This window comes from Euprymna scolopes, chromosome 3 (assembly GCF_053919585.1).
Source record: "Euprymna scolopes isolate OS-2025 chromosome 3, ASM5391958v1, whole genome shotgun sequence".
NCBI classification, from domain to species: Eukaryota; Metazoa; Mollusca; class Cephalopoda; order Sepiida; family Sepiolidae; genus Euprymna; species Euprymna scolopes.
Window position 1 is genome coordinate 1,008,593 of NC_136484.1, and position 25,730 is coordinate 1,034,322.

A 25,730-nucleotide genomic window follows, 5' to 3' on the forward strand; every position below is an offset into this window, starting at 1 on the left:
TGGTAAAGTACTGAGGTATGCACCCGTTCCTAAACCAGGAGTTAAAAAGTACGGTCAGCAAAGGGATAAAAATGGGCGACAGCCTCAAATACACCTCGTAGGGCAGACCATCTATCCCAGGGGTCCTGTCTAGCCCGACCTGTTTCAAGGCCTCAATGACTTCTTCCTCTTTTATGCTACCTTCACACCTAGCTGCTTCGGTCGCCTCCAGGCGAGAAAAGTCGGCTAAATAGGTGTCAAACTGTTCAATAGTCAGACCGGGCTCCTTAGTAAAAAGTTCCTGAAAATGAGTCCGAAAACCCTCCAAGATTCCGTCGTTTGAAGTTACGGTTCGTCCGTCCGGCAATGTGACACTGGCGATGTGTCGATCTGCAGAACGTCGAAACTCCTCCGCACGCAATGACGCGGCCATGTTTGTTGCCTCGTTTGGCGCTCTTTTTAATCTAGCCCTAACTAATACTCCCTGGTCCTCCCTGTTATCCAAGGAGTCCAGTTCAGCCTTAACTACAGTATAGCTAGCACTATCCCCCTCCTCCACCGCCCTTTCTAATCTATCTTCTAGCGTCGCTTTCGCTGCTCTAGAACTACGTTTGAGCCGGCGACTAAAATCAGCAGCGAAGGACCTAATGACTTTTTTAAGGTTGCCCCACCACTTATTCCCGATGATAGCCCCCGTCAATTCCCTCTGTATTGTTAGTAGAAGCTGTTCCCGGAAGTCCTTCACATCGAACAACGACGTGTTGAACTTCCAGTAACTAGCCATCCTAGGTTTAACACTATCTAAGTTTACTCGAACCCGGACAAGCCTGTGGTCCGAATAAACTATACTATGAAAACTTGGACAGTCTAAAAGCCCTAAGTCGACTCTCCTAACTAAGAACCGATCGATGTAACTCGAAAGTTGCACCGAATCGGAGCCGCGTCTACCTGTCCAAGTCCATGCTAAATCCCCGGGTTTTTCGTTCCGAAATTTATCGACAAGATCAAACTTGTCGACAAAGTCACGAAACGCTTTAGCATCCCGGTTCTGATTAGTATCCCTTCTGGTATTAACCCCGCGATCTAATTCGGGATCCAGGACCGCGTTCCAGTCTCCCGCTAAAACTAACCGTCGAGACGAATTCATGAAAGGCTCGATTCGCCGAAAAAAGGAAACTAGCTCAGCATGGTTATTGGGCGCATAAACCCCAATAAAACGAAATGCCACATCCTTTACGGTAACATCTAGAACGAGTAATCTTCCCTCTGGATCTGCATAAATAGGGTCACACGACGCATCAAGAGTGCGCTTAACTAGCCAAGTAACCCCCCTTGCATGGGTATCATAATGTGCTGAATAGAGCTGAAAGTCTCTAAGGAGCACACCCTGATAATCACTAGGAATGAAGTGAGTTTCCTGTATACAACAAATATCCACACCAAGGCGTTGAAGGTCGCGTGCAACTCGAAGTTTACGAGAGGCGTCCCTCAACCCTCGGACATTTAAACTAGCTAATCTTAAGGAAGCCATCTTGAGTTACTTAGGGTTGAGAAACCTAATCAAACATAGACGGTGTCAAGACACCGACAGCTGTCCCCAATGATCCAGTGGTCATCTCAGTGGTGATAGACCCGTCAGGGGACAGACCGCCGATGTCTAGGGGGAAGGTTAGTTTAACTGCCCTATAAAGTGAAGGATGGAGTTTGATGGGGACCCGTCCAACACATCGTTTTCTAATTTCAATTAATTCGGTGTCGTTGAAATAGGCTGCTGGAGGATAAAGGTTGAAAGCAGAGTTTGCTTCCTCCAGCATAGTCCATAGTCCTTTGGCCTCCTCGCGTTTCCTGACAACTGTTAGTATGTGGTTTGTTTTAAAATTTTCAGGGTTAGTAATGTCTTTTTTTTGGTATGATTTGAAAGCGAGGAGGTTTCTGTAATCTTTCCTGCTATGGGATTTCATTATGGTCTCTACTTCAGCCGTTATTTTGCACACATCTTTCCCATTAAAGAAGGGTTGTTGTTTTTTTTTCCTTGATTCAGCCTCTACAGAGGGGCTTCTATGTCTTTTCTTATCTGAGGGGGGAGGAGGGGGCATGTCTGTTTTCATTGGAGAAGGGGGAGGGGTGTTCTTGGGCGTGTTGTTTGGCGAGCAGAATGGTGACGGTTTGGGGGTCTTTTTGGAGGGAGAACCTAGAGATGTCATTTTGGTGTCTCTATGGGGCAAAGAAGCTTTAGTAAGAGGGGGGGCTTTGCGAGAGATTTGCTTTTCTTTTGAGGTCGGTTTTTCAGGGAAAAGGGATTCAGGGAACTCTTTCTCCTCCGATTTTCTCCTTTTCTCATCAAGCGTTTCTTTTAGTTTCAGTAGGGTTTTGAATTTATTGCCCCCTGGGTCTTTACTTGTCCTAATTTCAATTTTCTCCTCTTTAGAGAGGGACTTAGCATAAGTCTTGGGTGGGGATTTTTTTGAAAGAGGGATGAGTGTCCAGTTGTCCTTTTTGGGGGATTGTTTTTCTGAATTAAAAGTCTTTTCAAACTCGTCAGGTGTTATTTCTTTTTTCTCTTCTGGTGTCTGGGAATTGTCCTTCGGTTCTACATAACCTATTTTCCGGTCATTTGTAGTGATAATTTTTACAGCTGGCTTCCTTTTGGGGCATGTGTAAGTGAGATGGCCGACTTCCCCACATATCCAACATGCTGGTCTTCTGCCTGCGACCACGATTGGCAGCTTCTCTACTCCAGCCTCCAGGTAGTAAGGTATGCGTAGAAATGCTTCTGCATTAAGCAGAATGTCGAAAGTCCATACTCCATTATAATGGTCTTCTTCTATTCCGGTGATGTCCCCAAACTTAAGTAAGAAAGCGGCTAGGTATTCCCCGGGGACAGCACCAGGAACTTCAAAAATGGACACTGTAGTTCTTCGCCTTCCTAGGTATTCCATTCTCAAAACGTACTCGGTGGTAATAATTTCTTTTTTTGTCATTGCTATGCATTCTTCTTCCGTCTTAAAAAGAGCTGCCCATGTGTTATATCCTTTGCATTTTGTGATCCGCTCAGCTCTTAAACCTGCTGATGAAATTAATTTGGTGACAACATCTTTCGTTGATCTAATTAGTTTTTTTGTTTTACGGTCTATTACAAATAGAGAAATAGTCCTCTTAGCAAATTCTTGTAACCGCGGTTGTTCCAACTTTATACCCGTTTCAGTCGTAAATTCCACACATTTCTTTGCGTCTTCGACAAATTTAACGACGTCGATTTTTACTTTTGGTGGTTTTGTCCATCCACCTAATGCCTCATCTTCCTTCACCTCAACCGTCGGCACACAGCTAGCAGCTGCCATGGCCGGCGTATAACAAGAGGAGAGAAAGATAACAGTCCAAAAAAGAAATAAAAAAAAAAAAAAAAAAAAAAAAGAAAAAAAAAGAATCCGGTAATTGAAAAAGTGGTGCCGGGGGAAGAAGAAGATAAGCAATAACAAATTTAACAAGGTGATAACAAAATAGTAACAATATAACGTGCAGAATAACAATATACGAACCAACAAATTTTGAGCGATAAAGACGTAGTCAGACGGAGAGTAAAGTTAATATTTATTTTATTGTATAAAATAAAATTACACAAATAAAAATGTGGCACAAGGCCGAAAAAGGGGATGGGGGTTAATGTTGACCTAACTAACATAACGTTAACTTAACTAGACTCTTTCACCAAAATACCAGAATCACTCTGTGGACATCCTACTTAAAACCCGAAAGTTACAAATATATATACATGATGTGGGGGGGTTGGGGATAAAAATCTTATTTACAAAATTGGATGAAAAATATACAATGGTAAAAGGTGGTTAGTAAAAAGAACCCCCTCACTACTAATTGTGGCGGATAAAAAGTTTTGCCAGTCGAAAAGATGTGGGTCCCACGAAAGCTGACTTTATTCAAACACAACAAAAATGGCCCACATCTCTGGCAAAACAGTTTATCCATCACCTAAGGGGCCGGGATTGGGGGTTATCGAACCAAAAGTGGGAAAAAAAAAAAAAAAAAAAGGGGGGGGGACGCTGGGACAGGGAAAACCAAAAAGGGGGATTGGGGCGATGATAGCATGCATACTCTAGCTTAAGTTAAAATTCGAACAAAAATGCCTAACTAGCCTACTCTAGGAGGTCCGATGCATGTCCATGTTTGATCAAGTCACCCAAAATCCTTAAAAAAACCTAAGCCACTCAAAAAAGAAATTCAAGATTAGCTCCATTCACTTTACACAATCGCGAAACTTTCACCCACCTGTCGTTGAAATTCACAGAAGTGAGTTTCACCTTCTCCAGCTTAATTCGCATTTTCAATCGATATTTGAAAATGAGGACAAGCTGGGGAGCAGTGAAGGTCTCACCTCCGTAAACCTCCTTCTGTCGCGTCGTCCAAATCACGCCTCTCATAACTGCTAATAAACACAGAAAAACATAGCGTTCTTCTTTCTTCATGGTCGGTGCCCAGTTGCAGCACGGGGAAACCGACTCCAGCACAAAAAACCGCTCGCTCAGCATGCGAACCGTGAAGCCTTCAACTAACTCACACAACGGTCGAACAATGGCGCAGTGGAAGAAAGCATGATCAAGGTCTTCCTCCCATTCTCCGCATCGGACACAATTGGGTGTCTCCGTAAAACCCGCTGCGTAAAGTCTTTTGCCGACCCAGAGGGCATTTCGTATTACCAGCCAGGTGAGTGATGCCTCGTAATTATCGAAGCAGCTCGACCCAGGCGCCCAAGGCCATATTAAGCGGCGCTCCTCCTTCGTAAAACCGAACTCCTCAATCTTTTCGTCTCGAACGGATCCCCTCACTAAGGCCCGATATAGCGCCTTGCGAGACAACAGCTGGGTGTCAGAGAGGCTTTCTTGGACCCGTAGAAGAAATCTCAAGGCCTGCCGACACTCGCGATAGAAAGGGCACTCGTTTCGGAACAACTTGTGTGCCTCTCCTCTAGCCGAATGCACACTCTCCAAAGCCGGAAAGGCTTTCTTAGTGTCTTCTATCCAGAAGACACCGTTTCCCTCACTTGGTGTACACATTCGATCCAGGTATATCAGCCTAAGAGTGTGTCTACGTATTAGCACACTAGGCATACCCAGACCGCCTTCAGACGGATGCAGGTAACAGACCTCCCGAGTAACCATGGCTTGCTTTCCGCGCCATAAGAATGCAAAAAGAGCACGCACCAGATCAACTAGTGTGGTTTCCGGGAGTGGAAGTACTGATAGACGGTAAAGGATCAGGGGGTAGATATGAGAATTGCATACCTCCGCCCGACCCTTCAAAGACAGGTTTCTCAAGGCCCACAAATGAGATGCGACCTTGACCGCTTCCAATACCTCCGACCAATTTTTCTCCAGCTGGAGACCGGGGCCAAACCAGACGCCGAGTAGCTTGCATGGCCCATCAGTCCAACCAAAGGGTCCCTGAAGGGGCATACCCCTCCAGGCACCGATACGTAAGCCAATAGACTTAACGTAGTTAATTATGGCCCCTGTGACCTTGGCATACCGACTTGTTTCTATGTCAACGACTCTAATCTCGGCACTGCTCGTTACAAGCACAGTCACGTCGTCAGCATAGGCGGTATACTTTACCGGGGTAGAGCCACCTGGCAAAGTAATCCCGCGAAGGACCGGATTCACCCGAAGCTGGCGCAAATATGGCTCAAGCGCCAGCACATATAACATTGGGGATAACGGACAACCTTGACGGATCGATCTTGTTAACATGAAGGGTTTCGACCTCACCCCATTCACTTCTACCATAGCACCAGGGTTGGCATACAAGAGGCAAATCCAAGAGCGAAACTGGGGACCAAACCCAGCCGAGCGAAGAACAGCCTCTAGGTAACGATGGTCCACTCTGTCGAATGCTTTGGACTGATCTAAGTTGATCAGCGCGGCTTCTGTGTCGACTTTTTCTACGATCAAGCGCATCGTGTGCAAATTGTCTTGAATCGTCCGACCCTTAACAGAACAAGTCTGTTCGGGACTTATTAGACGGTGTAAGACAATCTGCAGACGATTTGCTAAGATCTTGGCCAAAATCTTTAACTCTGTGTTTAACATCGTTAAGGGCCGGAAATTACCTATCCCATCCCCTCCATTTTTATCTTTGCGTAACAATTTAATGATCCCCCTGGTAAAGTACTGAGGTATGCACCCGTTCCTAAACCAGGAGTTAAAAAGTACGGTCAGCAAAGGGATAAAAATGGGCGACAGCCTCAAATACACCTCGTAGGGCAGACCATCTATCCCAGGGGTCCTGTCTAGCCCGACCTGTTTCAAGGCCTCAATGACTTCTTCCTCTTTTATGCTACCTTCACACCTAGCTGCTTCGGTCGCCTCCAGGCGAGAAAAGTCGGCTAAATAGGTGTCAAACTGTTCAATAGTCAGACCGGGCTCCTTAGTAAAAAGTTCCTGAAAATGAGTCCGAAAACCCTCCAAGATTCCGTCGTTTGAAGTTACGGTTCGTCCGTCCGGCAATGTGACACTGGCGATGTGTCGATCTGCAGAACGTCGAAACTCCTCCGCACGCAATGACGCGGCCATGTTTGTTGCCTCGTTTGGCGCTCTTTTTAATCTAGCCCTAACTAATACTCCCTGGTCCTCCCTGTTATCCAAGGAGTCCAGTTCAGCCTTAACTACAGTATAGCTAGCACTATCCCCCTCCTCCACCGCCCTTTCTAATCTATCTTCTAGCGTCGCTTTCGCTGCTCTAGAACTACGTTTGAGCCGGCGACTAAAATCAGCAGCGAAGGACCTAATGACTTTTTTAAGGTTGCCCCACCACTTATTCCCGATGATAGCCCCCGTCAATTCCCTCTGTATTGTTAGTAGAAGCTGTTCCCGGAAGTCCTTCACATCGAACAACGACGTGTTGAACTTCCAGTAACTAGCCATCCTAGGTTTAACACTATCTAAGTTTACTCGAACCCGGACAAGCCTGTGGTCCGAATAAACTATACTATGAAAACTTGGACAGTCTAAAAGCCCTAAGTCGACTCTCCTAACTAAGAACCGATCGATGTAACTCGAAAGTTGCACCGAATCGGAGCCGCGTCTACCTGTCCAAGTCCATGCTAAATCCCCGGGTTTTTCGTTCCGAAATTTATCGACAAGATCAAACTTGTCGACAAAGTCACGAAACGCTTTAGCATCCCGGTTCTGATTAGTATCCCTTCTGGTATTAACCCCGCGATCTAATTCGGGATCCAGGACCGCGTTCCAGTCTCCCGCTAAAACTAACCGTCGAGACGAATTCATGAAAGGCTCGATTCGCCGAAAAAAGGAAACTAGCTCAGCATGGTTATTGGGCGCATAAACCCCAATAAAACGAAATGCCACATCCTTTACGGTAACATCTAGAACGAGTAATCTTCCCTCTGGATCTGCATAAATAGGGTCACACGACGCATCAAGAGTGCGCTTAACTAGCCAAGTAACCCCCCTTGCATGGGTATCATAATGTGCTGAATAGAGCTGAAAGTCTCTAAGGAGCACACCCTGATAATCACTAGGAATGAAGTGAGTTTCCTGTATACAACAAATATCCACACCAAGGCGTTGAAGGTCGCGTGCAACTCGAAGTTTACGAGAGGCGTCCCTCAACCCTCGGACATTTAAACTAGCTAATCTTAAGGAAGCCATCTTGAGTTACTTAGGGTTGAGAAACCTAATCAAACATAGACGGTGTCAAGACACCGACAGCTGTCCCCAATGATCCAGTGGTCATCTCAGTGGTGATAGACCCGTCAGGGGACAGACCGCCGATGTCTAGGGGGAAGGTTAGTTTAACTGCCCTATAAAGTGAAGGATGGAGTTTGATGGGGACCCGTCCAACACATCGTTTTCTAATTTCAATTAATTCGGTGTCGTTGAAATAGGCTGCTGGAGGATAAAGGTTGAAAGCAGAGTTTGCTTCCTCCAGCATAGTCCATAGTCCTTTGGCCTCCTCGCGTTTCCTGACAACTGTTAGTATGTGGTTTGTTTTAAAATTTTCAGGGTTAGTAATGTCTTTTTTTTGGTATGATTTGAAAGCGAGGAGGTTTCTGTAATCTTTCCTGCTATGGGATTTCATTATGGTCTCTACTTCAGCCGTTATTTTGCACACATCTTTCCCATTAAAGAAGGGTTGTTGTTTTTTTTTCCTTGATTCAGCCTCTACAGAGGGGCTTCTATGTCTTTTCTTATCTGAGGGGGGAGGAGGGGGCATGTCTGTTTTCATTGGAGAAGGGGGAGGGGTGTTCTTGGGCGTGTTGTTTGGCGAGCAGAATGGTGACGGTTTGGGGGTCTTTTTGGAGGGAGAACCTAGAGATGTCATTTTGGTGTCTCTATGGGGCAAAGAAGCTTTAGTAAGAGGGGGGGCTTTGCGAGAGATTTGCTTTTCTTTTGAGGTCGGTTTTTCAGGGAAAAGGGATTCAGGGAACTCTTTCTCCTCCGATTTTCTCCTTTTCTCATCAAGCGTTTCTTTTAGTTTCAGTAGGGTTTTGAATTTATTGCCCCCTGGGTCTTTACTTGTCCTAATTTCAATTTTCTCCTCTTTAGAGAGGGACTTAGCATAAGTCTTGGGTGGGGATTTTTTTGAAAGAGGGATGAGTGTCCAGTTGTCCTTTTTGGGGGATTGTTTTTCTGAATTAAAAGTCTTTTCAAACTCGTCAGGTGTTATTTCTTTTTTCTCTTCTGGTGTCTGGGAATTGTCCTTCGGTTCTACATAACCTATTTTCCGGTCATTTGTAGTGATAATTTTTACAGCTGGCTTCCTTTTGGGGCATGTGTAAGTGAGATGGCCGACTTCCCCACATATCCAACATGCTGGTCTTCTGCCTGCGACCACGATTGGCAGCTTCTCTACTCCAGCCTCCAGGTAGTAAGGTATGCGTAGAAATGCTTCTGCATTAAGCAGAATGTCGAAAGTCCATACTCCATTATAATGGTCTTCTTCTATTCCGGTGATGTCCCCAAACTTAAGTAAGAAAGCGGCTAGGTATTCCCCGGGGACAGCACCAGGAACTTCAAAAATGGACACTGTAGTTCTTCGCCTTCCTAGGTATTCCATTCTCAAAACGTACTCGGTGGTAATAATTTCTTTTTTTGTCATTGCTATGCATTCTTCTTCCGTCTTAAAAAGAGCTGCCTATGTGTTATATCCTTTGCATTTTGTGATCCGCTCAGCTCTTAAACCTGCTGATGAAATTAATTTGGTGACAACATCTTTCGTTGATCTAATTAGTTTTTTTGTTTTACGGTCTATTACAAATAGAGAAATAGTCCTCTTAGCAAATTCTTGTAACCGCGGTTGTTCCAACTTTATACCCGTTTCAGTCGTAAATTCCACACATTTCTTTGCGTCTTCGACAAATTTAACGACGTCGATTTTTACTTTTGGTGGTTTTGTCCATCCACCTAATGCCTCATCTTCCTTCACCTCAACCGTCGGCACACAGCTAGCAGCTGCCATGGCCGGCGTATAACAAGAGGAGAGAAAGATAACAGTCCAAAAAAGAAATAAAAAAAATAAAAAAAAAAAAAAAAAAAAAAAAGAAAAAAAAAGAATCCGGTAATTGAAAAAGTGGTGCCGGGGGAAGAAGAAGATAAGCAATAACAAATTTAACAAGGTGATAACAAAATAGTAACAATATAACGTGCAGAATAACAATATACGAACCAACAAATTTTGAGCGATAAAGACGTAGTCAGACGGAGAGTAAAGTTAATATTTATTTTATTGTATAAAATAAAATTACACAAATAAAAATGTGGCACAAGGCCGAAAAAGGGGATGGGGGTTAATGTTGACCTAACTAACATAACGTTAACTTAACTAGACTCTTTCACCAAAATACCAGAATCACTCTGTGGACATCCTACTTAAAACCCGAAAGTTACAAATATATATACATGATGTGGGGGGGTTGGGGATAAAAATCTTATTTACAAAATTGGATGAAAAATATACAATGCTAAAAGGTGGTTAGTAAAAAGAACCCCCTCACTACTGATTGTGGCGGATAAAAAGTTTTGCCAGTCGAAAAAATGTGGGTCCCACGAAAACTGACTTTATTCAAACACCACCAAAATGGCCCACATCTCTGGCAAAACAGTTTATCCATCACCTAAGGGGCCGGGATTGGGGGTTATCGAACCAAAAGTGGGGAGAAAAAAAAAAAAAAAAAAAAAAAAAAAGGGGGGGACGCTGGGACAGGGAAAACCAAAAAGGGGGATTGGGGCGATGATAGCATGCATACTCTAGCTAAGTTAAAAATCGAACAAAAATGCCTAACTAGCCTACTCTAGGAGGTCCGATGCATGTCCATGTTTGATCAAGTCACCCAAAATCCTTAAAAAGACCTAAGCCACTCAAAAAAGAAATTCAAGATTAGCTCCATTCACTTTACACAATCGCGAAACTTTCACCCACCTGTCGTTGAAATTCACAGGAGTGAGTTTCACCCTCTCCAGCTTAATTCGCATTTTCAATCGATATTTGAAAATGAGGACAAGCTGGGGAGCAGTGAAGGTCTCACCTCCGTAAACCTCCTTCTGTCGCGTCGTCCAAATCGCGCCTCTCATAACTGCTAGTAAACACAGAAAAACATAGCGTTCTTCTTTCTTCATGGTCGGTGCCCAGTTGCAGCACGGGGAAACCGACTCCAGCACAAAAAACCGCTCGCTCAGCATGCAAACCGTGAAGCCTTCAACTAACTCACACAACGGTCGAACAATGGCGCAGTGGAAGAAAGCATGATCAAGGTCTTCCTCCCATTCTCCGCATCGGACACAATTGGGTGTCTCCGTAAAACCCGCTGCGTAAAGTCTTTTGCCGACCCAGAGGGCATTTCGTATTACCAGCCAGGTGAGTGATGCCTCGTAATTATCGAAGCAGCTCGACCCAGGCGCCCAAGGCCATATTAAGCGGCGCTCCTCCTTCGTAAAACCGAACTCCTCAATCTTTTCGTCTCGAACGGATCCCCTCACTAAGGCCCGATATAGCGCCTTGCGAGACAACAGCTGGGTGTCAGAGAGGCTTTCTTGGACCCGTAGAAGAAATCTCAAGGCCTGCCGACACTCGCGATAGAAAGGGCACTCGTTTCGGAACAACTTGTGTGCCTCTCCTCTAGCCGAATGCACACTCTCCAAAGCCGGAAAGGCTTTCTTAGTGTCTTCTATCCAGAAGACACCGTTTCCCTCACTTGGTGTACACATTCGATCCAGGTATATCAGCCTAAGAGTGTGTCTACGTATTAGCACACTAGGCATACCCAGACCGCCTTCAGACGGATGCAGGTAACAGACCTCCCGAGTAACCATGGCTTGCTTTCCGCGCCATAAGAATGCAAAAAGAGCACGCACCAGATCAACTAGTGTGGTTTCCGGGAGTGGAAGTACTGATAGACGGTAAAGGATCAGGGGGTAGATATGAGAATTGCATACCTCCGCCCGACCCTTCAAAGACAGATTTCTCAAGGCCCACAAATGAGATGCGACCTTGACCGCTTCCAATACCTCCGACCAATTTTTCTCCAGCTGGAGACCGGGGCCAAACCAGACGCCGAGTAGCTTGCATGGCCCATCAGTCCAACCAAAGGGTCCCTGAAGGGGCATACCCCTCCAGGCACCGATACGTAAGCCAATAGACTTAACGTAGTTAATTATGGCCCCTGTGACCTTGGCATACCGACTTGTTTCTATGTCAACGACTCTAATCTCGGCACTGCTCGTTACAAGCACAGTCACGTCGTCAGCATAGGCGGTATACTTTACCGGGGTAGAGCCACCTGGCAAAGTAATCCCGCGAAGGACCGGATTCACCCGAAGCTGGCGCAAATATGGCTCAAGCGCCAGCACATATAACATTGGGGATAACGGACAACCTTGACGGATCGATCTTGTTAACATGAAGGGTTTCGACCTCACCCCATTCACTTCTACCATAGCACCAGGGTTGGCATACAAGAGGCAAATCCAAGAGCGAAACTGGGGACCAAACCCAGCCGAGCGAAGAACAGCCTCTAGGTAACGATGGTCTACTCTGTCGAATGCTTTGGACTGATCTAAGTTGATCAGCGCGGCTTCTGTGTCGACTTTTTCTACGATCAAGCGTATCGTGTGCAAATTGTCTTGAATCGTCCGACCCTTAACAGAACAAGTCTGTTCGGGACTTATTAGACGGTGTAAGACAATCTGCAGACGATTTGCTAAGATCTTGGCCAAAATCTTTAACTCTGTGTTTAACATCGTTAAGGGCCGGAAATTACCTATCCCATCCCCTCCATTTTTATCTTTGCGTAACAATTTAATGATCCCCCTGGTAAAGTACTGAGGTATGCACCCGTTCCTAAACCAGGAGTTAAAAAGTACGGTCAGCAAAGGGATAAAAATGGGCGATAGCCTCAAATACACCTCGTAGGGCAGACCATCTATCCCAGGGGTCCTGTCTAGCCCGACCTGTTTCAAGGCCTCAATGACTTCTTCCTCTTTTATGCTACCTTCACACCTAGCTGCTTCGGTCGCCTCCAGGCGAGAAAAGTCGGCTAAATAGGTGTCAAACTGTTCAATAGTCAGACCGGGCTCCTTGGTAAAAAGTTCCTGAAAATGAGTCCGAAAACCCTCCAAGATTCCGTCGTTTGAAGTTACGGTTCGTCCGTCCGGCAATGTGACACTGGCGATGTGTCGATCTGCAGAACGTCGAAACTCCTCCGCACGCAATGACGCGGCCATGTTTGTTGCCTCGTTTGGCGCTCTTTTTAATCTAGCCCTAACTAATACTCCCTGGTCCTCCCTGTTATCCAAGGAGTCCAGTTCAGCCTTAACTACAGTATAGCTAGCACTATCCCCCTCCTCCACCGCCCTTTCTAATCTATCTTCTAGCGCCGCTTTCGCTGCTCTAGAACTACGTTTGAGCCGGCGACTAAAATCAGCAGCGAAGGACCTAATGACTTTTTTAAGGTTGCCCCACCACTTATTCCCGATGATAGCCCCCGTCAATTCCCTCTGTATTGTTAGTAGAAGCTGTTCCCGGAAGTCCTTCACATCGAACAACGACGTGTTGAACTTCCAGTAACTAGCCATCCTAGGTTTAACACTATCTAAGTTTACTCGAACCCGGACAAGCCTGTGGTCCGAATAAACTATACTATGAAAACTTGGACAGTCTAAAAGCCCTAAGTCGACTCTCCTAACTAAGAACCGATCGATGTAACTCGAAAGTTGCACCGAATCGGAGCCGCGTCTACCTGTCCAAGTCCATGCTAAATCCCCGGGTTTTTCGTTCCGAAATTTATCGACAAGATCAAACTTGTCGACAAAGTCTCGAAACGCTTTAGCATCCCGGTTCTGATTAGTATCCCTTCTGGTATTAACCCCGCGATCTAATTCGGGATCCAGGACCGCGTTCCAGTCTCCCGCTAAAACTAACCGTCGAGACGAATTCATGAAAGGCTCGATTCGCCGAAAAAAGGAAACTAGCTCAGCATGGTTATTGGGCGCATAAACCCCAATAAAACGAAATGCCACATCCTTTACGGTAACATCTAGAACGAGTAATCTTCCCTCTGGATCTGCATAAATAGGGTCACACGACGCATCAAGAGTGCGCTTAACTAGCCAAGTAACCCCCCTTGCATGGGTATCATAATGTGCTGAATAGAGCTGAAAGTCTCTAAGGAGCACACCCTGATAATCACTAGGAATGAAGTGAGTTTCCTGTATACAACAAATATCCACACCAAGGCGTTGAAGGTCGCGTGCAACTCGAAGTTTACGAGAGGCGTCCCTCAACCCTCGGACATTTAAACTAGCTAATCTTAAGGAAGCCATCCTGAGTTACTTAGGGTTGAGAAACCTAATCAAACATAGACGGTGTCAAGACACCGACAGCTGTCCCCAATGATCCAGTGGTCATCTCAGTGGTGATAGACCCGTCAGGGGACAGACCGCCGATGTCTAGGGGGAAGGTTAGTTTAACTGCCCTATAAAGTGAAGGATGGAGTTTGATGGGGACCCGTCCAACACATCGTTTTCTAATTTCAATTAATTCGGTGTCGTTGAAATAGGCTGCTGGAGGATAAAGGTTGAAAGCAGAGTTTGCTTCCTCCAGCATAGTCCATAGTCCTTTGGCCTCCTCGCGTTTCCTGACAACTGTTAGTATGTGGTTTGTTTTAAAATTTTCAGGGTTAGTAATGTCTTTTTTTTGGTATGATTTGAAAGCGAGGAGGTTTCTGTAATCTTTCCTGCTATGGGATTTCATTATGGTCTCTACTTCAGCCGTTATTTTGCACACATCTTTCCCATTAAAGAAGGGTTGTTGTTTTTTTTTCCTTGATTCAGCCTCTACAGAGGGGCTTCTATGTCTTTTCTTATCTGAGGGGGGAGGAGGGGGCATGTCTGTTTTCATTGGAGAAGGGGGAGGGGTGTTCTTGGGCGTGTTGTTTGGCGAGCAGAATGGTGACGGTTTGGGGGTCTTTTTGGAGGGAGAACCTAGAGATGTCATTTTGGTGTCTCTATGGGGCAAAGAAGCTTTAGTAAGAGGGGGGGCTTTGCGAGAGATTTGCTTTTCTTTTGAGGTCGGTTTTTCAGGGAAAAGGGATTCAGGGAACTCTTTCTCCTCCGATTTTCTCCTTTTCTCATCAAGCGTTTCTTTTAGTTTCAGTAGGGTTTTGAATTTATTGCCCCCTGGGTCTTTACTTGTCCTAATTTCAATTTTCTCCTCTTTAGAGAGGGACTTAGCATAAGTCTTGGGTGGGGATTTTTTTGAAAGAGGGATGAGTGTCCAGTTGTCCTTTTTGGGGGATTGTTTTTCTGAATTAAAAGTCTTTTCAAACTCGTCAGGTGTTATTTCTTTTTTCTCTTCTGGTGTCTGGGAATTGTCCTTAGGTTCTACATAACCTATTTTTCGTTCATTTGTAGGGATAACTTTTACGGCTGGCTTCCTTTTGGGGCATGTGTAAGTGAGATGGCCGACTTCCCCACATATCCAACATGCTGGTCTTCTACCTGCGACCACGATTGGCAGCTTTTCTACTCCAGCCTCCAGGTAGTATGGTATACGTAGAAATGCTTCTGCATTAAGCAGAATGTCGAAAGTCCAAACTCCATTATAGTGGTCTTCTTCTATTCCGGTTATGTCCCCAAACTTAAGTAAGAAAGCGGCTAGGTATTCCCCGGGGACAGCACCAGGAACTTCAAAAATGGACACTGTAGTTCTTCGCCTTCCTAGGTATTCCATTCTCAGAACGTACTCGGTGGTAATAATTTCTTTTTTTGTCATTGCTATGCATTCTTCTTCCGTCTTAAAAAGAGCTGCCCAAGTGTTATATCCTTTGCATTTTGTAATCCGCTCAGCTCTTAAACCTGCTGATGAAATTAATTTGGTGACAACATCTTTCGTTGATCTAATTAGTTTTTTTGTTTTACGGTCTATTACAAATAGAGAAATAGTCCTCTTAGCAAATTCTTGTAACCGCGGTTGTTCCAACTTTATCCCAGTTTCTGTCGTAAATTCCACACATTTCTTTGCGTCTTCGACAAATTTAACGACGTCGATTTTTACTTTTGGTGGTTTTGTCCATCCACCTAATGCCTCATCTTCCTTCACCTCAACCGTCGGCACACAGCTGGCAGCTGCCATGGCCGGCGTATAACAAGAGGAGAGAAAGATAACAGTCCAATAAAAAAATTAAAAAAAAAGAGAGAAAAAAAAAAAAAAAAAAAAAAAGAATCCGGTAATTGAAAAAGTGGTGCCGGGGGAAGAAGAAGATAAGCAATAACAAATTTAACAAGGTGATAACAAAATAGTAACAATATAACGTGCAGAATAACAATATACGAACCAACAAATTTTGAGCGATAAAGACGTAGTCAGACGGAGAGTAAAGTTAATATTTATTTTATTGTATAAAATAAAATTACACAAATAAAAATGTGGCACAAGGCCGAAAAAGGGGATGGGGGTTAATGTTGACCTAACTAACATAACGTTAACTTAACTAGACTCTTTCACCAAAATACCAGAATCACTCTGTGGACATCCTACTTAAAACCCGAAAGTTACAAATATATATACATGATGTGGGGGGGTTGGGGATAAAAATCTTATTTACAAAATTGGATGAAAAATATACAATGGTAAAAGGTGGTTAGTAAAAAGAACCCCCTCACTACTAATTGTGGCGGATAAAAAGTTTTGCCAGTCGAAAAGATGTGGGTCCCACGAAAGCTGACTTTATTCAAACACAACAAAAATGGCCCACATCTCTGGCAAAACAGTTTATCCATCACCTAAGGGGCCGGGATTGGGGGTTATCGAACCAAAAGTGGGAAAAAAAAAAAAAAAAAAAAAAAAAAAAAAAAAAAAAAGGGGGGGGGGACGCTGGGACAGGGAAAACCAAAAAGGGGGATTGGGGCGATGATAGCATGCATACTCTAGCTTAAGTTAAAATTCGAACAAAAATGCCTAACTAGCCTACTCTAGGAGGTCCGATGCATGTCCATGTTTGATCAAGTCACCCAAAATCCTTAAAAAAACCTAAGCCACTCAAAAAAGAAATTCAAGATTAGCTCCATTCACTTTACACAATCGCGAAACTTTCACCCACCTGTCGTTGAAATTCACAGGAGTGAGTTTCACCTTCTCCAGCTTAATTCGCATTTTCAATCGATATTTGAAAATGAGGACAAGCTGGGGAGCAGTGAAGGTCTCACCTCCGTAAACCTCCTTCTGTCGCGTCGTCCAAATCACGCCTCTCATAACTGCTAATAAACACAGAAAAACATAGCGTTCTTCTTTCTTCATGGTCGGTGCCCAGTTGCAGCACGGGGAAACCGACTCCAGCACAAAAAACCGCTCGCTCAGCATGCGAACCGTGAAGCCTTCAACTAACTCACACAACGGTCGAACAATGGCGCAGTGGAAGAAAGCATGATCAAGGTCTTCCTCCCATTCTCCGCATCGGACACAATTGGGTGTCTCCGTAAAACCCGCTGCGTAAAGTCTTTTGCCGACCCAGAGGGCATTTCGTATTACCAGCCAGGTGAGTGATGCCTCGTAATTATCGAAGCAGCTCGACCCAGGCGCCCAAGGCCATATTAAGCGGCGCTCCTCCTTCGTAAAACCGAACTCCTCAATCTTTTCGTCTCGAACGGATCCCCTCACTAAGGCCCGATATAGCGCCTTGCGAGACAACAGCTGGGTGTCAGAGAGGCTTTCTTGGACCCGTAGAAGAAATCTCAAGGCCTGCCGACACTCGCGATAGAAAGGGCACTCGTTTCGGAACAACTTGTGTGCCTCTCCTCTAGCCGAATGCACACTCTCCAAAGCCGGAAAGGCTTTCTTAGTGTCTTCTATCCAGAAGACACCGTTTCCCTCACTTGGTGTACACATTCGATCCAGGTATATCAGCCTAAGAGTGTGTCTACGTATTAGCACACTAGGCATACCCAGACCGCCTTCAGACGGATGCAGGTAACAGACCTCCCGAGTAACCATGGCTTGCTTTCCGCGCCATAAGAATGCAAAAAGAGCACGCACCAGATCAACTAGTGTGGTTTCCGGGAGTGGAAGTACTGATAGACGGTAAAGGATCAGGGGGTAGATATGAGAATTGCATACCTCCGCCCGACCCTTCAAAGACAGATTTCTCAAGGCCCACAAATGAGATGCGACCTTGACCGCTTCCAATACCTCCGACCAATTTTTCTCCAGCTGGAGACCGGGGCCAAACCAGACGCCGAGTAGCTTGCATGGCCCATCAGTCCAACCAAAGGGTCCCTGAAGGGGCATACCCCTCCAGGCACCGATACGTAAGCCAATAGACTTAACGTAGTTAATTATGGCCCCTGTGACCTTGGCATACCGACTTGTTTCTATGTCAACGACTCTAATCTCGGCACTGCTCGTTACAAGCACAGTCACGTCGTCAGCATAGGCGGTATACTTTACCGGGGTAGAGCCACCTGGCAAAGTAATCCCGCGAAGGACCGGATTCACCCGAAGCTGGCGCAAATATGGCTCAAGCGCCAGCACATATAACATTGGGGATAACGGACAACCTTGACGGATCGATCTTGTTAACATGAAGGGTTTCGACCTCACCCCATTCACTTCTACCATAGCACCAGGGTTGGCATACAAGAGGCAAATCCAAGAGCGAAACTGGGGACCAAACCCAGCCGAGCGGAGAACAGCCTCTAGGTAACGATGGTCTACTCTGTCGAATGCTTTGGACTGATCTAAGTTGATCAGCGCGGCTTCTGTGTCGACTTTTTCTACGATCAAGCGCATCGTGTGCAAATTGTCTTGAATCGTCCGACCCTTAACAGAACAAGTCTGTTCGGGACTTATTAGACGGTGTAAGACAATCTGCAGACGATTTGCTAAGATCTTGGCCAAAATCTTTAACTCTGTGTTTAACATCGTTAAGGGCCGGAAATTACCTATCCCATCCCCTCCATTTTTATCTTTGCGTAACAATTTAATGATCCCCCTGGTAAAGTACTGAGGTATGCACCCGTTCCTAAACCAGGAGTTAAAAAGTACGGTCAGCAAAGGGATAAAAATGGGCGACAGCCTCAAATACACCTCGTAGGGCAGACCATCTATCCCAGGGGTCCTGTCTAGCCCGACCTGTTTCAAGGCCTCAATGACTTCTTCCTCTTTTATGCTACCTTCACACCTAGCTGCTTCGGTCGCCTCCAGGCGAGAAAAGTCGGCTAAATAGGTGTCAAACTGTTCAATAGTCAGACCGGGCTCCTTGGTAAAAAGTTCCTGAAAATGAGTCCGAAAACCCTCCAAGATTCCGTCGTTTGAAGTTACGGTTCGTCCGTCCGGCAATGTGACACTGGCGATGTGTCGATCTGCAGAACGTCGAAACTCCTCCGCACGCAATGACGCGGCCATGTTTGTTGCCTCGTTTGGCGCTCTTTTTAATCTAGCCCTAACTAATACTCCCTGGTCCTCCCTGTTATCCAAGGAGTCCAGTTCAGCCTTAACTACAGTATAGCTAGCACTATCCCCCTCCTCCACCGCCCTTTCTAATCTATCTTCTAGCGTCGCTTTCGCTGCTCTAGAACTACGTTTGAGCCGGCGACTAAAATCAGCAGCGAAGGACCTAATGACTTTTTTAAGGTTGCCCCACCACTTATTCCCGATGATAGCCCCCGTCAATTCCCTCTGTATTGTTAGTAGAAGCTGTTCCCGGAAGTCCTTCACATCGAACAACGACGTGTTGAACTTCCAGTAACTAGCCATCCTAGGTTTAACACTATCTAAGTTTACTCGAACCCGGACAAGCCTGTGGTCCGAATAAACTATACTATGAAAACTTGGACAGTCTAAAAGCCCTAAGTCGACTCTCCTAACTAAGAACCGATCGATGTAACTCGAAAGTTGCACCGAATCGGAGCCGCGTCTACCTGTCCAAGTCCATGCTAAATCCCCGGGTTTTTCGTTCCGAAATTTATCGACAAGATCAAACTTGTCGACAAAGTCTCGAAACGCTTTAGCATCCCGGTTCTGATTAGTATCCCTTCTGGTATTAACCCCGCGATCTAATTCGGGATCCAGGACCGCGTTCCAGTCTCCCGCTAAAACTAACCGTCGAGACGAATTCATGAAAGGCTCGATTCGCCGAAAAAAGGAAACTAGCTCAGCATGGTTATTGGGCGCATAAACCCCAATAAAACGAAATGCCACATCCTTTACGGTAACATCTAGAACGAGTAATCTTCCCTCTGGATCTGCATAAATAGGGTCACACGACGCATCAAGAGTGCGCTTAACTAGCCAAGTAACCCCCCTTGCATGGGTATCATAATGTGCTGAATAGAGCTGAAAGTCTCTAAGGAGCACACCCTGATAATCACTAGGAATGAAGTGAGTTTCCTGTATACAACAAATATCCACACCAAGGCGTTGAAGGTCGCGTGCAACTCGAAGTTTACGAGAGGCGTCCCTCAACCCTCGGACATTTAAACTAGCTAATCTTAAGGAAGCCATCCTGAGTTACTTAGGGTTGAGAAACCTAATCAAACATAGACGGTGTCAAGACACCGACAGCTGTCCCCAATGATCCAGTGGTCATCTCAGTGGTGATAGACCCGTCAGGGGACAGACCGCCGATGTCTAGGGGGAAGGTTAGTTTAACTGCCCTATAAAGTGAAGGATGGAGTTTGATGGGGACCCGTCCAACACATCGTTTTCTAATTTCAATTAATTCGGTGTCGTTGAAATAGGCTGCTGGAGGATAAAGGTTGAAAGCAGAGTTTGCTTCCTCCAGCATAGTCCATAGTCCTTTGGCCTCCTCGCGTTTCCTGACAACTGTTAGTATGTGGTTTGTTTTAAAATTTTCAGGGTTAGTAATGTCTTTTTTTTGGTATGATTTGAAAGCGAGGAGGTTTCTGTAATCTTTCCTGCTATGGGATTTCATTATGGTCTCTACTTCAGCCGTTATTTTGCACACATCTTTCCCATTAAAGAAGGGTTGTTGTTTTTTTTTCCTTGATTCAGCCTCTACAGAGGGGCTTCTATGTCTTTTCTTATCTGAGGGGGGAGGAGGGGGCATGTCTGTTTTCATTGGAGAAGGGGGAGGGGTGTTCTTGGGCGTGTTGTTTGGCGAGCAGAATGGTGACGGTTTGGGGGTCTTTTTGGAGGGAGAACCTAGAGATGTCATTTTGGTGTCTCTATGGGGCAAAGAAGCTTTAGTAAGAGGGGGGGCTTTGCGAGAGATTTGCTTTTCTTTTGAGGTCGGTTTTTCAGGGAAAAGGGATTCAGGGAACTCTTTCTCCTCCGATTTTCTCCTTTTCTCATCAAGCGTTTCTTTTAGTTTCAGTAGGGTTTTGAATTTATTGCCCCCTGGGTCTTTACTTGTCCTAATTTCAATTTTCTCCTCTTTAGAGAGGGACTTAGCATAAGTCTTGGGTGGGGATTTTTTTGAAAGAGGGATGAGTGTCCAGTTGTCCTTTTTGGGGGATTGTTTTTCTGAATTAAAAGTCTTTTCAAACTCGTCAGGTGTTATTTCTTTTTTCTCTTCTGGTGTCTGGGAATTGTCCTTAGGTTCTACATAACCTATTTTTCGTTCATTTGTAGGGATAACTTTTACGGCTGGCTTCCTTTTGGGGCATGTGTAAGTGAGATGGCCGACTTCCCCACATATCCAACATGCTGGTCTTCTACCTGCGACCACGATTGGCAGCTTTTCTACTCCAGCCTCCAGGTAGTATGGTATACGTAGAAATGCTTCTGCATTAAGCAGAATGTCGAAAGTCCAAACTCCATTATAGTGGTCTTCTTCTATTCCGGTTATGTCCCCAAACTTAAGTAAGAAAGCGGCTAGGTATTCCCCGGGGACAGCACCAGGAACTTCAAAAATGGACACTGTAGTTCTTCGCCTTCCTAGGTATTCCATTCTCAGAACGTACTCGGTGGTAATAATTTCTTTTTTTGTCATTGCTATGCATTCTTCTTCCGTCTTAAAAAGAGCTGCCCAAGTGTTATATCCTTTGCATTTTGTAATCCGCTCAGCTCTTAAACCTGCTGATGAAATTAATTTGGTGACAACATCTTTCGTTGATCTAATTAGTTTTTTTGTTTTACGGTCTATTACAAATAGAGAAATAGTCCTCTTAGCAAATTCTTGTAACCGCGGTTGTTCCAACTTTATCCCAGTTTCTGTCGTAAATTCCACACATTTCTTTGCGTCTTCGACAAATTTAACGACGTCGATTTTTACTTTTGGTGGTTTTGTCCATCCACCTAATGCCTCATCTTCCTTCACCTCAACCGTCGGCACACAGCTGGCAGCTGCCATGGCCGGCGTATAACAAGAGGAGAGAAAGATAACAGTCCAATAAAAAAATTAAAAAAAAAGAGAGAAAAAAAAAAAAAAAAAAAAAAAAGAATCCGGTAATTGAAAAAGTGGTGCCGGGGGAAGAAGAAGATAAGCAATAACAAATTTAACAAGGTGATAACAAAATAGTAACAATATAACGTGCAGAATAACAATATACGAACCAACAAATTTTGAGCGATAAAGACGTAGTCAGACGGAGAGTAAAGTTAATATTTATTTTATTGTATAAAATAAAATTACACAAATAAAAATGTGGCACAAGGCCGAAAAAGGGGGGTGGGGGTTAATGTTGACCTAACTAACATAACGTTAACTTAACTAGACTCTTTCACCAAAATACCAGAATCACTCTGTGGACATCCTACTTAAAACCCGAAAGTTACAAATATATATACATGATGTGGGGGGGTTGGGGATAAAAATCTTATTTACAAAATTGGATGAAAAATATACAATGGTAAAAGGTGGTTAGTAAAAAGAACCCCCTCACTACTAAATTGTGGCGGATAAAAAGTTTTGCCAGTCGAAAAGATGTGGGTCCCACGAAAGCTGACTTTATTCAAACACAACAAAAATGGCCCACATCTCTGGCAAAACAGTTTATCCATCACCTAAGGGGCCGGGATTGGGGGTTATCGAACCAAAAGTGGGGAAAAAAAGGGGGGGACGCTGGGACAGGGAAAACCAAAAAAGGGGATTGGGGCGATGATAGCATGCATACTCTAGCTAAGTTAAAAATCGAACAAAAATGCCTAACTAGCCTACTCTAGGAGGTCCGATGCATGTCTATGTTTGATCAAGTCACCCAAAATCCTTAAAAAAACCTAAGCCACTCAAAAAAGAAATTCAAGATTAGCTCCATTCACTTTACACAATCGCGAAACTTTCACCCACCTGTCGTTGAAATTCACAGAAGTGAGTTTCACCTTCTCCAGCTTAATTCGCATTTTCAATCGATATTTGAAAATGAGGACAAGCTGGGGAGCAGTGAAGGTCTCACCTCCGTAAACCTCCTTCTGTCGCGTCGTCCAAATCACGCCTCTCATAACTGCTAGTAAACACAGAAAAACATAGCGTTCTTCTTTCTTCATGGTCGGTGCCCAGTTGCAGCACGGGGAAACCGACTCCAGCACAAAAAACCGCTCGCTCAGCATGCGAACCGTGAAGCCTTCAACTAACTCACACAACGGTCGAACAATGGCGCAGTGGAAGAAAGCATGATCAAGGTCTTCCTCCCATTCTCCGCATCGGACACAATTGGGTGTCTCCGTAAAACCCGCTGCGTAAAGTCTTTTGCCGACCCAGAGGGCATTTCGTATTACCAGCCAGGTGAGTGATGCCTCGTAATTATCGAAGCAGCTCGACCCAGGCGCCCAAGGCCATATTAAGCGGCGCTCCTCCTTCGTAAAACCGAACTCCTCAATCTTTTCGTCTCGAACGGATCCCCTCACTAAGGCCCGATATAGCGCCTTGCGAGACAACAGCTGGGTGTCAGAGAGGCTTTCTTGGACCCGTAGAAGAAATCTCAAGGCCTGCCGACACTCGCGATAGAAAGGGCACTCGTTTCGGAACAACTTGTGTGCCTCTCCTCTAGCCGAATGCACACTCTCCAAAGCCGGAAAGGCTTTCTTAGTGTCTTCTATCCAGAAGACACCGTTTCCCTCACTTGGTGTACACATTCGATCCAGGTATATCAGCCTAAGAGTGTGTCTACGTATTAGCACACTAGGCATACCCAGACCGCCTTCAGACGGATGCAGGTAACAGACCTCCCGAGTAACCATGGCTTGCTTTCCGCGCCATAAGAATGCAAAAAGAGCACGCACCAGATCAACTAGTGTGGTTTCCGGGAGTGGAAGTACTGATAGACGGTAAAGGATCAGGGGGTAGATATGAGAATTGCATACCTCCGCCCGACCCTTCAAAGACAGATTTCTCAAGGCCCACAAATGAGATGCGACCTTGACCGCTTCCAATACCTCCGACCAATTTTTCTCCAGCTGGAGACCGGGGCCAAACCAGACGCCGAGTAGCTTGCATGGCCCATCAGTCCAACCAAAGGGTCCCTGAAGGGGCATACCCCTCCAGGCACCGATACGTAAGCCAATAGACTTAACGTAGTTAATTATGGCCCCTGTGACCTTGGCATACCGACTTGTTTCTATGTCAACGACTCTAATCTCGGCACTGCTCGTTACAAGCACAGTCACGTCGTCAGCATAGGCGGTATACTTTACCGGGGTAGAGCCACCTGGCAAAGTAATCCCGCGAAGGACCGGATTCACCCGAAGCTGGCGCAAATATGGCTCAAGCGCCAGCACATATAACATTGGGGATAACGGACAACCTTGACGGATCGATCTTGTTAACATGAAGGGTTTCGACCTCACCCCATTCACTTCTACCATAGCACCAGGGTTGGCATACAAGAGGCAAATCCAAGAGCGAAACTGGGGACCAAACCCAGCCGAGCGGAGAACAGCCTCTAGGTAACGATGGTCTACTCTGTCGAATGCTTTGGACTGATCTAAGTTGATCAGCGCGGCTTCTGTGTCGACTTTTTCTACGATCAAGCGCATCGTGTGCAAATTGTCTTGAATCGTCCGACCCTTAACAGAACAAGTCTGTTCGGGACTTATTAGACGGTGTAAGACAATCTGCAGACGATTTGCTAAGATCTTGGCCAAAATCTTTAACTCTGTGTTTAACATCGTTAAGGGCCGGAAATTACCTATCCCATCCCCTCCATTTTTATCTTTGCGTAACAATTTAATGATCCCCCTGGTAAAGTACTGAGGTATGCACCCGTTCCTAAACCAGGAGTTAAAAAGTACGGTCAGCAAAGGGATAAAAATGGGCGACAGCCTCAAATACACCTCGTAGGGCAGACCATCTATCCCAGGGGTCCTGTCTAGCCCGACCTGTTTCAAGGCCTCAATGACTTCTTCCTCTTTTATGCTACCTTCACACCTAGCTGCTTCGGTCGCCTCCAGGCGAGAAAAGTCGGCTAAATAGGTGTCAAACTGTTCAATAGTCAGACCGGGCTCCTTGGTAAAAAGTTCCTGAAAATGAGTCCGAAAACCCTCCAAGATTCCGTCGTTTGAAGTTACGGTTCGTCCGTCCGGCAATGTGACACTGGCGATGTGTCGATCTGCAGAACGTCGAAACTCCTCCGCACGCAATGACGCGGCCATGTTTGTTGCCTCGTTTGGCGCTCTTTTTAATCTAGCCCTAACTAATACTCCCTGGTCCTCCCTGTTATCCAAGGAGTCCAGTTCAGCCTTAACTACAGTATAGCTAGCACTATCCCCCTCCTCCACCGCCCTTTCTAATCTATCTTCTAGCGCCGCTTTCGCTGCTTTAGAACTACGTTTGAGCCGGCGACTAAAATCGGCAGCGAAGGACCTAATGACTTTTTTAAGGTTGCCCCACCACTTATTCCCGATGATAGCCCCCGTCAATTCCCTCTGTATTGTTAGTAGAAGCTGTTCCCGGAAGTCCTTCACATCGAACAACGACGTGTTGAACTTCCAGTAACTAGCCATCCTAGGTTTAACACTATCTAAGTTTACTCGAACCCGGACAAGCCTGTGGTCCGAATAAACTATACTATGAAAACTTGGACAGTCTAAAAGCCCTAAGTCGACTCTCCTAACTAAGAACCGATCGATGTAACTCGAAAGTTGCACCGAATCGGAGCCGCGTCTACCTGTCCAAGTCCATGCTAAATCCCCGGGTTTTTCGTTCCGAAATTTATCGACAAGATCAAACTTGTCGACAAAGTCTCGAAACGCTTTAGCATCCCGGTTCTGATTAGTATCCCTTCTGGTATTAACCCCGCGATCTAATTCGGGATCCAGGACCGCGTTCCAGT